The sequence below is a fragment of the Streptopelia decaocto genome, assembly GCF_964273445.1.
Source record: "Streptopelia decaocto genome assembly, chromosome: 7".
NCBI lineage: Eukaryota > Metazoa > Chordata > Aves > Columbiformes > Columbidae > Streptopelia > Streptopelia decaocto.
This window is the reverse complement of record NC_138661.1, coordinates 9115079-9127395: the sequence shown is the minus strand read 5'-3', so window position 1 is coordinate 9127395 and position 12317 is coordinate 9115079. Positions and strand designations below refer to the sequence as shown.

General features: G+C 43.2%; 1 protein-coding gene across 6 annotated transcripts in view; it reads right to left on the bottom strand.

Moving 5' to 3' along the window:
- Positions 1-11814, bottom strand: part of GPR132 (G protein-coupled receptor 132) — an 84307-nt gene extending 72493 nt beyond the window's left edge. For 4 of the 6 annotated variants that reach the window (XR_014184609.1, XR_014184610.1, XM_082058290.1 and 1 more), the window contains exon 1: positions 11518-11814. The gene's annotated coding sequence lies outside the window, so the exon portion shown is untranslated. Of the gene's footprint in view, positions 1-6329; positions 6653-8134; positions 8421-11517 lie in introns of those variants that run through there. The other 2 variants (XR_014184611.1, XR_014184612.1) reach the window with 2 other exon arrangements.
- Positions 11815-12317: the final 503 nt, after the last annotated feature.

Sequence of the window (12317 nt, the reverse complement as noted above, 5' to 3'; positions counted from 1 at the left end):
TGGTTTGCAAGCACTAACACCTCCCCTTCCATCCCTTTTATTCAAATACACTCATGCAGGCATGAGTAAGAAACACTGAAACTGAAATTTTAAAATTTCCTTCCCTATTAGATTGCAGGAGATGTAGGAGAATTATTCTCTGCAGCTCAGTCCCTGGAGAAGGATGAATACAAAGGCACAGCAGATACCTATGCACATACTTTAGGCTTCTGTTTATGGATTTGAAAGACAGGCTCCATAGATCACTATCAGGCTGTTTCCTTGTAACTGTATAAATTCCAGGGCAGTTGAACCTTAAATTCGAGAGGTGCAGGGGCAGTTACGTGTGAACCCCTTTGCACTCTTGCAGAATTTTCTTTCTTACCAGACCATATCATTGTGAAAAGTTCTCCAACAAGAAGGGTTAGTTGCCCTGCTGACAACATTGGATATTCTCCATGATCTTACAACAACCGTGGAAGAGCCATTTGCAGAGTTGCTCTGTAGACACTACAGTGCCTGGCATAGATATAGCTCTTGCCTTTCAGACTTCTGAGGTTGTATGAGATGACTTCAGGCCTGGATGTAGCCCAGACACTTTGAAGAAAAAGTCAAACAACCCAACCAGGCAGCAGAGCCTGCTCACCACCACCAGCACTGACTGGGTCCACAGCACACAAATGCTGTGCTATTAGCCTTAGAGAGGTAGAAACATTAAATTTAAAAGGCAAATAATATGCGTTATGTACAGCAAAATGGCTGGCTTGTACCATTATGTTTTGATTTCCTCAGGAAAACTAGGACAATTAAAGGCAGGAAGGAAGATCATAAATTTCAAAGAAGACAAGGGGATAACCACTCACCTGAATAGGCAGTTTTAAATGGCCTATCATTGATTCACCATGATTTGGAAAACAGTATACCTTAGACTTTTACTCTTGCTTGCAAAACACAGAATAGATATTATACTATGAATTAAAATAGACTTGCATGGTTTGATCCAATACCTACATTAGTTTAATTATATGTGTTACCCTTTCATGGCACAGACATACAGTGAATAATAACTAGTTCTGGGATCCTTTCCATGAAAACAAACTGCTAGTCTTCAGCCTTTCAGTCACAATAAACTCTTCATCACAAGTCTTGGCCCCTTTGTAAACCTCTCTAACACGTTCCCAACACCTAGACAGATACATATACCTTTTTAAATCAGAGAAACAGACCTGTGTAATATCTACTTAGCCATACTCTGTAACAGTTGTTTCCTGAAATAGTCTTCCTTTGTATAAGAAAATATGGTGGGACAGATGAAATTCATTTAAAATACACTAATGTATGCGTCCTCAATCAAGATCAGGTTTTCCACTGTGCAGGGGCCTCTGCGTCTTTATATTAAGTCTTTTCTCCAGCTCCTCCCATTATTTAATAGAAATAGAAGAGGGGTAGAGAAAGGTAATATTATCCTTATCTCCTGGTAGGGAACTGTTGGACGTAAGGGTAGGACAATTAAATAACTTGAGTTTAGGAAGTCTGGGCTAGAACTGGGAACTGACCCTGGACTACTTGTCCCACCAGCTCAACCACAAGCTGGGACTTCCTCTCATTTAGTAAAACCAAAGTGGATGCAATGTGAAGATAAGACAATGTAACATTTCCTTTGAAAACATAATCATTTTTTGGTCCTTGATGACTAGCCCCAAATCCAGCAATTGTCCACATATCTGCATATTCTCTTTGTGATTGCTTCTTTGAAACAATGCTTATGTATGCACCACATTTTCCAGTCAAAATATCAGCCATGGAGCCTTGGAGTCAATTCCCCTTAAAAGATATTTTCAACAGCTCATAGTTATTTTGCACACATGGTGTTTGTGAGGGGCCTGGAGCACGAGTCTTATGAGGAGTGGCTGAGGGAACTGGAGCTCTTTAGCTTGAGAGAAGGAGGCTGAGGGGAGACCTCATCACCCTCTATAACCACCTGAAAGGAGGTTGGAGCATGGAGGGTGTTGGTCTCTTCTCCCAAGTGGCAAGTTATAGGGCAAGGGGAAATGGCCTCAAGTTGTGCCAGGGGAGGTTCAGATTGGATAGTAGGAAAAAATTCTTCCCAGAAAGGGTTGTCAGGCATTGGAACAGGCTGCCCAGGGAATTGGTAGAGTCATCATCCCTGGAGGTGTTTAAAAGGCATTTAAATGAGGTTCTTAGGGACATGGTTTAGTGCTAGAGTTAGGTTATGGTTGGACTCGATGATTCTGAGTGTCTCTAACAATCAAAGATTTCTAGGATTCTACAGTCTTTCCCTGATAACCATGTTCAAAATGTTTCTAACTCAGACAGCACTTGAGCAAGATGGTACTATGGCTTCTGTGTAGCCAAACAATGCTTCTGAAGCCAGCACAGTAACCAGAGATGAGCAGATCCCAAATATTTTGATAGGCATAGCCCCACAAAACATCAAGTTAGAAACTCAGCAGCCCACAGATACCCATGACTTCAGCGTCTGCTTCAACCAGTATTTAAGCAGCAACCCACATGAATCAAGTTGTGGGAGTGATTTGTCATTCCTCTCCCTCAGAGCTTCCGTTAGTGTTGCTACAGTCACTGTTATGGGCACTCAAGTGATGCCATATGATTATAACACGCTGTCACCCTCCCAAACAAGTAGGCAGATTTCATATCGCTTACGTATAGCGAAAGCCTTTCCACCCAGAAGAATTGCCAGGAATTCCTTAGCCTCCTGAGGGCAATGCTGCCTGAGCAGCGAGGTGAAGAGCTGCCGCTTCTGGTGAAGATCAGATAAGAATGAGTAGTGTCACTATCAGTGCAAATTCAAGAGAAGAGGACCTGCTGCAGACACATCCTGCCATAGGCTTCTGAAACCCTTGCTTTAATAAAGGCTCAGAGAAGACGTGTATGAAAATGAGGAAGAATTGTCTAGCTATGTGCTTTTTGAGGTTTATGGATCATAACCTGTGCTGTGAATCCCAACCAGAAATCAGTGGGCAGCCAACACAGAGAAATGGGGTCACAGGTGAAACAAGGGGTCCATTTGTATTATAAGGTAATCACTGAAATTCCCAATATATTCTCTCAGCTTTTCCCAGATTGGGTGGTAATGTCCACAAAGGAAGCAGAGACACTGAGAGATAGTGGATAAAACTGGGATTCAAGTGTAGCATTAATCTCCCACCTGTGGTGAAAGTCTAGTTGAGGTTGTGAGCTAACAGGAGTTAAGGCCTTGAGGTGTGGCAGTGCAGGGTAGCTTTCTCCCAGTTTCCACAATGGTGAACCATGATACTACCACAGGGATATCAAGAAGTACGTGAGATTTCTCTCTCCTCTGTCCCATGTGGACTATTCTCCAAGAAAGAGGAATAAATAACACCACTGCAAAGAATATTTGCAATCCTCATGCTGGGACTGGGCTTCTCCATGTGATAATTCATGCTTTTTTCTTTACCTACCACACTTTTGTCTTGCTCATCCATGGTTGTACACACCTGGAGTGATCTTACCCTATGCAGGTGGGATTTTCCACCTCTTCTGCAGAGACTTTCCTTCTGCTCATTGTGACACTTTCCCAATATTCAAGCTCTGTTGATTTTACTTCAATTTTCATCTCTGCTGACCCAAGGAACATTTCTGAAAATTTATCTGTAAACATACTGTGAACTTAGAGGCAGCCAACTGTTGTCTCCATGCAGGTTGAGAACCAAACACAGGACCAGCATGTATGGTGGTTTTAAACCCCATTCTTCCGGACAATGGAGACCTTTCCAAGATAATCCTGCTGGAGATCTTGTCAAGTCATCAGATGATCACTCCCTTTCCCAGTGTGAGTGGGGCCCCGTGCGTGCATCCCCACCATGGCTAACTGATGAACCTTGGTTCTGCCTCCCACTCAGTGACATTGCTTCATGGGAAGGTTTGTCTCTATATCAGACTATACCTTGCTGCCTTCCTTTTTTTCCAGGCTAAGTATGTGTTTATTTCCTTTGATCTTCCTAGTAAATAGGTCATTCCTTCCACTCTCTTGTGTACACCAGTTAATCTATAACATTACCTGTTTGTCTGCACTCTTTTCAGTAGGCCCTGCCCCAAGTGGTATTGCTATTAGCACTTCAAAAGTGGATTGATCTGGGCTTTTTTAAAACAAATTGTCAGTTGTAGTATTCAATCAACATTTGCATCCAAGGCTATTTACTGAATTACTACTTTCCACAGCCTCTGGCTTACTGTCTTGACCTCTCTTTTGTGAGCGTTGTTACTCTGTGGATGTTTCTGCACATAGGTTTGTTCAATTTATTGGTATTCCCATTACATCCCACTCTTCATTTACTGAAATCCCTTTAGGATGGTGCTTCTAATAAATGATTTGCAATTCAAGCTCCAGCTGGGTGTTATCTTTGAGTATGATTGATGTATTTTTCTTCTCCTTCCTCGATGCTACTGCAGATGAATATAATGTCCAACACAGCAGGAGTCCCTGAGGACCCCAGCTGAACTTGACAATATTTACAAGCATAATCCACTTTCTATTGCAGGGGCAGATTTTAATCTCTTTCATTGTTATTCTCCATAACCACCCTACATCTTTAATGTTCTGGTTCGGGCTCATTCCAACCACTGTTGAAGTCAACTGAGTCTGCATGGAATCTTTCAGCGATGGATCAGGATCTACAGGAATATTATGTCTGAAGAAACTGAATAAAATAATTTACTGAAATCAAGGAGCTCTCTGTACAACCAGTTATCTTGTCAGTGAGTGAAACCCTTAAGGGCAAATCTACTGAGTGACTAAAGGGACTGTATTCTCCTTCTTGTCCCTCCAGCATGGCCTACCATGGTGTATACTCCATCCCACATGATGGATAGGCAGCTGCTTATTCTTCACTGTCCCCACCCAACACACACACCCTGTGGTTTTCCTCCTCCCATCAACACTGTGAGTGTAATCTGGCCATAGTCAATCACATGGATGCAACTGCTTTTCTTAATGTGACCTGTCTTTTTGTGTAACATGTTTTTGTTTTGTTCTTCCTGCAGAACATTTACTAATAGTTTCTGATTAGTAGAGACCAAGTTTCACCTGAAAATGATGTTAAGTTACTTGATCTATAATTCTCATTTTGGAAAAGGAGTGTGATATTTTCCCTCTGCCAGTCATCAGGGCTTCCTCAGTTCTTCAGGAGCACTTGAAGATAATGGATAATGGGCCTAAGAGTTTTTCAGCTAATTCCTTTAATACCCTTGGGTATGTACCATCTGTCCCTCCGTGCCGATTTGACTGCATTGTGCTCTTAATATTTCTTTGCTGTTTCTTTAATGATTTTGCTAACTTACCTCTTGGCTTCTTGGCTTTTGACTGTTCATTGCACATACTGTTTTTAAAGGAAATTTAGAAAACTGAAATAGGTGATGATTTTTTCAGCTCACTGTATCCACAGGAGAGATGATCTCACTTTTAAAATTCACCTTTCATCAAGAAGCATTGAGTCTTAAAAGTCTGAGCTGCAACTATTATATTTTTACTCTATACAAACAAGTCTGCATGTACAGAACATTTTCTGCTGTTTGAAAGGTCCCATGAAAGATAATTTTATTTTAGTCTAATACCCTATATCTGAATCTTGTCAATACTCACAGGGAATTTTCCCTTCTTCTTATCACGTCCTTTTTTCTTTCTCTCAAAGCACATTTATGTGACCCTGCCTACATCCTTCAGATGCTTGTAGACTCATGTCTGCTATTTTCTTATCTCTTCGCAAGCTTATATCTAAGCATCACTCAATCTTCACAGATGAAACCCACACCAAATGATCTGATCATGTCTCTACTCCTCTTTGAGGCCTCTGATTTTACAGTGTTTGGCAATGAGATGACAAGAAATTAACAGAAACCTTCCAGCTGTATCTAAGCCAGGCAGGTTAGTGTGATGCCCATTGAGAATGGCATGGGTCTTTTGCAATCCAAGTTGGCTGCCAAAAGTTACATCCATATTGTCCTCCTGTATCACCTCCCAGCCCTTCCTTACATGTCCACTTCTGAGAGTCCTTCCTTCAGGGATATTTTTTTTCTGAGTGTTGTTAGCTTACATTATTCCAGTTTAATTATGTTATTTCCTGGCCACATTACTAATCTCTGTAGATGCCACAGGGTAATTTCTCTGTTCAGTAAACTCCTCCCATTTTAGCACCACAACTATCTTGCTGTGCATTTCCTCTGCTTACTTATATGTGACTTGCTTTCATTTCTTTCCAGCCTTTCCTTCCTATTCTCCCACATTCTTTTCCTTTAAAATGACATGTGTAGGATTTTATTTATTTATTTTTTTTTTTTAAGAATGTCTTCTCCTTTTTACATATGCACATTAGACACTACTGTCTCTGGTCACCTTCAAACAGTTAGAGACAATGATGGGTTTACCTGCATGCTGAAAGATGTAAGTACAATCATTAGCTGAAACAGAAAGTAGGCAGCACGTCTAACAGGGCACCCTTGCAGAATGGTTTCAGTTTGGATATGAATAATTCCCTGTACATTCCATCAAGGATGGAGGGGGACAGTGTCCTTCTTGCTTTCAGGTGGCACTGGATGAGAAAGCTCCTGCCATATCTCAGGTCAGACCAGACAAAAGGACTGTAGTGGGGCATTTCTGCACTTTCCTCAGCTCCTGCAAGGGTGGGGAGACAGGAGCAGATCAGTTCAGCCTCCTGAACCCTACCATCTTGGATGATGTTGACACTGTTGGCTAAGGGTATTCCCAAGGCTGCTCTCAGGACCAGGCTTGCCTCCCTCCTGCAGGACACATGTCCAAGCATAGCCATAGAGTGCCAAGGAGGGGTGCCCAGGCCCCACATACCTCTGCAGCCACAAACTTAGGGTCCTGGCAAAGATGCAGGGAGCCCCTAAGCCCTGTGCGCAACATTACAGAGGAGACCCTTGGGCAACAAACAGCTCAGATGGCCTTCAGGAAAATCGAGAGGCTGTTTTCAGTGCCATACGGACATCAACTTAAAGCCCAGTTATTGTGGTTGACTAGCCATGGCCTCCAGCTCTCCATTCCCTTGCACAACCAGTGAGGTGGTGTCTGGACATGGACCAGTCCACATCTGTTGAAATGCTGGATGGGAGACAGAGCAGGAGGGGACACTGGATAACTTCCCTGAGCCTTCAGGCTCCAGAGAAGAATTGACCCTTTTTTTCTCCTAGAAAATGAAAGATTTGCAGAGACAATAAACAAAGGGCTGCATTAAAGCCTCTGTTTGCAGGAGATCATGAAGATTTTGGTGATATCGTACTCCCCTGCAGGAGGAGGGATTACGAGTGTTACAGGACAGATTTACAAACCGTGGAAAGAATAAGTATCCAACGGAAATCTTTGGCAATCCCCTTCCCTTCCTCTTCTGGGTCTCACCCTGACTTCTGGTAATACTTAGAACAAAACCACCAGCTCTGGCTTATTTTAATGTATTCTCTACTGTGCCCTGAACTCAAATGAAACATTAAAGATCTGGCTCAAGTACTTGCAAGTAAATTAGCTGTAAAGTCATTATATTTAAGGCCCTTGAATGATATCTCTGAAATAATTCATCCTAAACCCATGAGAGAGGAATGGCATTGTTTGTTAAAGGAATGTGTGTTGTGCTGTTAGTGAAGAGTACTGACATGTAAAGAGTAATGAGTGATACTTCAAAATGAAAGGAAGGTGAGAAAAGGAGCATGAAGACTGCACTCTACTGTGTTGTGAAAAAGGAGCAAAATATATTTAAGATGAAAGTTAGTGTTGAGCTGCCTTTATTTTCTCTTCTGCTCTGATCCTTCTCTTCCCTTCTTAGGAATCTAGATTTGAACGTGTCTTTCTTGGTACATGAGAATATGGTACCTCGTGGTGCATCTGTGATACGTGGGAGTGTTGCCCTCTCTCAGAGTACTGCAATTAGTTTATTGCCATCCAGGACTTATTTATTTTCTATGACATTTGCCTGTTTTTGAGGTAAGATAAATCAAGACTATCAAAGCATCAGACACATCCCATGTAGTCCCTTCGCATCAGCCTTTTGTCTCTATTACTTTGTATTTGAACAAAACTCCATGCTTTCTACTCTCTGTCAATACGAACTTCTGCCTTAATTCTTTTACTTCGCATGTAAATCATGTTTCCTCTTTCCATTTTCTAGTAACAAAGTAAATGCAGCTTTTCAGTCATTATTCCTCACTGTATTTCTCACTGAGCTCCAGAAACTTGGGCAAGGATAGCTCGAACCATTGCAAGAGCATTAACAGGTGGAATTTTCTCGAAGAGATCAGTATAGGTACTGTCTTCCTCTAATCTGATGTTTTTCATCAACATTTTTCAGCAAGTGGTTCCCAAATGCAATATTTCTGAATAATCTTCCTCAAATATGATGGAAGGATGCCACAGGGTATTCCACAGGTTCCTACTCAAAAGAAGTTGGAAATTATACTCAATTTTAAGCACAGACTCACATCCTTCAAAGGCTGCTACATGGAGAAATGCATTGAAGTTAGTATAGCCTCATGGATCACCATTGAGGAACATAAACATGTCCATATGGAGCAGATGCAGGTTTTAAATCACTCTATGAGCAGTACAGAGTCACATTAGCTGAGCCAGAGAAGAGGAGAATAATGGGTCAAAAATACAAAGGGACAAATGCTGGAAGGTGTGAAAAAACAGAGCTATGCCTTGCAGCCCTCAAGGCTGCTCTATTAACATGAGGCCTTGCTGCGCTTATTTAAGCAGGATGAACAAGATAAAAAGAGCTTGTTGATGTTGGATGCTGAGGCAGTGTTTAAGACATCCCTGACTCACAGCTCACAAGCTGGGACTCGTTTTACAAGTTCAGTCCCTGTTCAGATAGGATCAGGGAATGTCTTTGGGCTGGATTGCGAAGGAAGCAGAGTCTTGCCAAATATGCTCTGCCCACAGCACCGTCCAGACCCGTCAGATGATATTTCTTCTAATTTTACTAATGTATGCTTGGCCTCAGTTCCATGCTACCTGAGGCTACAGCTGTAATGAAAACACAGCACACATGCTGTGGGTGGGTGCATGCAGCTGGTGGGAGTTGAGGCACGTGAAAATGAAAAACACAACCCTTTCTTAATTACAGCATAGAAATCAAGAAATTATATTCTTCTTATTCCCTGCCTTCTCCCTGTCTCTGTGGTGCACCATCACCCATTGCCCTGTCAGTTGCCAGAGATGACAACAGGTTTCCTCCCTGCGTAGGTTGCTCCATACCCTGAGCAATGCTTAGATTTTCAGGAGGCAGAAGTGGGCCTGTATGCCACACACAGCTTGTGTTCAGCTGTGGCTTCTGTGCTAGGACCATCCCACATACCCACCTTGTGGGTTGCATTGGTGGATGAGGTGTTGGTGGTCTAATCCCAGCCTGAGGATGAAACAACCAGACTACTGCCCTGTCACAGTTGTGCAAGTTGACCACCATTTATGAAGTGAAAGAGCCTTAAACAAACCCCTGTCTTCTACACATGAGCTGCTTCTCTGTGGTAGGTGGGCTGTATTGCAGCTTTGAGCTGTGTGAAAATCTCTCTGAGGAGCTCATGGATATGGAAACGTTGGACTTCTTTGGGCCATGAGCCTTCCTGAATACGCAGCTTATTACAACACCATCATTGCGTCTGTAGAGAGGAAATTAAACGTGAGACGCAAGAAAAGGCACTGGTTTGATGGGGAAAAGCAAAGCTAGTACTAGCATCCATGGGACTTGGAGAATATATTTGCTTTAACCAAGAAACAATGCTGAGCCTTGGAATGGACCTTTGGTTGCTTCTGGGCCAGCTGTGCTGCCTTGGTGAGGGTAAATACTCCAGCTACTGGTTCTGACCCTCATCCTGAAAGGGAAGGGGCAGAAAGGAACTTCTTGGTGCAGCCTTTTTTCTGGTCTTGGGATGTAAACACAGGACCAGAACATGCTGAGGTGCAAATATCATGTTTACCACTGAAAGCAGCCAGCCATTGCAGCTCTTGACCTCTCTGTTGCATAACTCCACTAACACATGCTCCTGATAGTGCTTGTTAGGGGCCACCTTGTTCTCCAACAGCTTTTCCTGCTGGAATCCCTTGCAAAAAGAATCAGCATGGGTTAGAGAAACCCAAAGGCAGTGCTGTGAAGGCTGTTTATGTGCTGGGAAGCTTGGAGTTTCTATGGACCTGTAGAAGTTTCTGACATGAGACTAAATCCTTATTTCAAAGTGCATAGTGAGCATTGCAAATATCAGGAGTATTACAGTCTAAAAATATTATTTATCACACATAGCATGGCATATTTTTGTTGATTTTCAATAACAGCATTTTATTTACTGGCATCATGCTTTGCTGGCTGATATTTAGCAACCCTACCTGCTGATGCCCAACCCTGCAGGAAGATACGCAAGTAAAGATGATGCAAGAAATAGAGAATGGTCACTTCCTTCTTCCACTTCTTCTTCTGAATGATTTCACACAGTTAGTATAAATGAATGATTGCTTTTTCACTGGTCTGTACTGTCATTTGTCTCAGGCACCTTTCAAACACTTGCCCAAGCAATGCACTGTCATATCTGAAGAGTTTCTTTTCCTCACTCCTTTCAGGGAACCTCCACCCCTCTCTAGGCAAAACACATGAGATGCTAAGCCTTGAAATTTATGGAGCCTGATTTAAAAGCCAGGACATCTCCTGGTCTCAAGGGAAGGGAAATGACCCTTGGCTTATTTTGCAGTCACTCCTTTTCAGAGAAGGAAGTGCTAATAAGAGCTCACTTGAGGCACAGCAGCTTATGACAAATGAAGGCCAAAAAGCAGCTGGGTAATTGCTGTGACTGGGAATACAGAGAAGCCAAGGAGAACACGTGAGATGTTTCCCTTGTGAGTGGTGCTCTGCAAGCGATACACATTGGCAGTCACGCTAATGTCTGAGGAGGGAGCTACCGAACATCCCAAGCTGCACCGGGGGCTGCTTCTCCTCCCAAAACAGCTCAGCTGGAGCCCGTTGCAGGAGCTGGGTGGTGAGGACGGGTCCATGGTTGCAGAAGGGGAGAGGAGACAGAAGGAAGAGGCAACACTGGGAAAAGGAAATGTGTAAAAACCACCGCAGATGTTGGTAGGAGTTAGCCATAGAGAGAGTTCATTGCACACCCTGCAGATACGTGAGCACTTCAGCAGTTTGAGAACAGCTCTGAAACCTGGTCAAGCTCACCTGGGGAAGCCTTAGGTGAGATGTCAAAGCACAGCATCCTCAGGCTCTCGGGAACCCTCCTGGGGATGTGTCAGGGGATTGGCTCCAGCTGTGCCCAGCACCTTCCCCTTGTGATGAGCCTTCCCACAGCCTCCCCAGCTGTCCCCTGACCTGTCCCCTTGGCTGTGCCACTTCTGAGTGGCCCAGCCCCAGGTGCCCCTCTGTGCACCCCAAAAGTGACCATGGTCCAGGTGCCGTGGGGCACCACACAGAGCAACATGGACCCGGTGCATGATGCAGCTAGAAGTCAGAAGTGGGTATTAGTTTTTCTTACCTGGCTTGGCAATCACAGACCATCAGATTTCACCCAAGTACTGAGTCCGGTGACTTGGCTGGGCAAAATATCTCAGTCCTTTCAAGATATAGAGTCTCGGTCAAAAGTCTGGGAACAGAATAGACTGATCCTGCTGTTGTCTGATGCCTCGTCAGTGGCAGAGAAGGGCTTGCATGAGCTGCGCCTCCATGATGCCAGCAGGCAACCAGCAACCCACTACTGCAGAAGAAGGCAAAAAAAATCCAGGTCCTTGCTTTCCAATCTGAGGAAAAAACAGTTTTGAACCTCAAACACAGTAATCACTTTGACCCTCAGTGAGCTAAAGTCAAGAGTCAAAAGGGGGTGTGGCAACACTGCCATGTACAACTGTTGCACCACTTTCTTGTTGCACTTCCACTTATTGCTCAAGCACTGATCGTGACCCTTCTGGCCAGAATTTGCCAGTGTTATACTGAATAAAAGTTCAGGATAATAGTGCATAACATCCTCATTAATAACTGTTAATGCTTCCCAGACAATGTCTTACATGAATATAATTAATTTCTTAATGAATGACTTGATGCACACAAAATCTTGTGCATACCATTTGAATATTGTAAATAGCTTATAAGAAAATAAATTATCAGACAGTAAATCTAGGAGTCCTCAACAATAAATTCTTTTATGTTTCTCATCTGTATGGCCTTTTCTTGCTGTTCCATACTACAAAGCCTCAGAAGGGGATCTGCTGTCATGTATGTGTGTAAACACACATTCCCACCAGATCTTTCAGAGAAGATGCCCCTCTGTAGTGTCCTTAT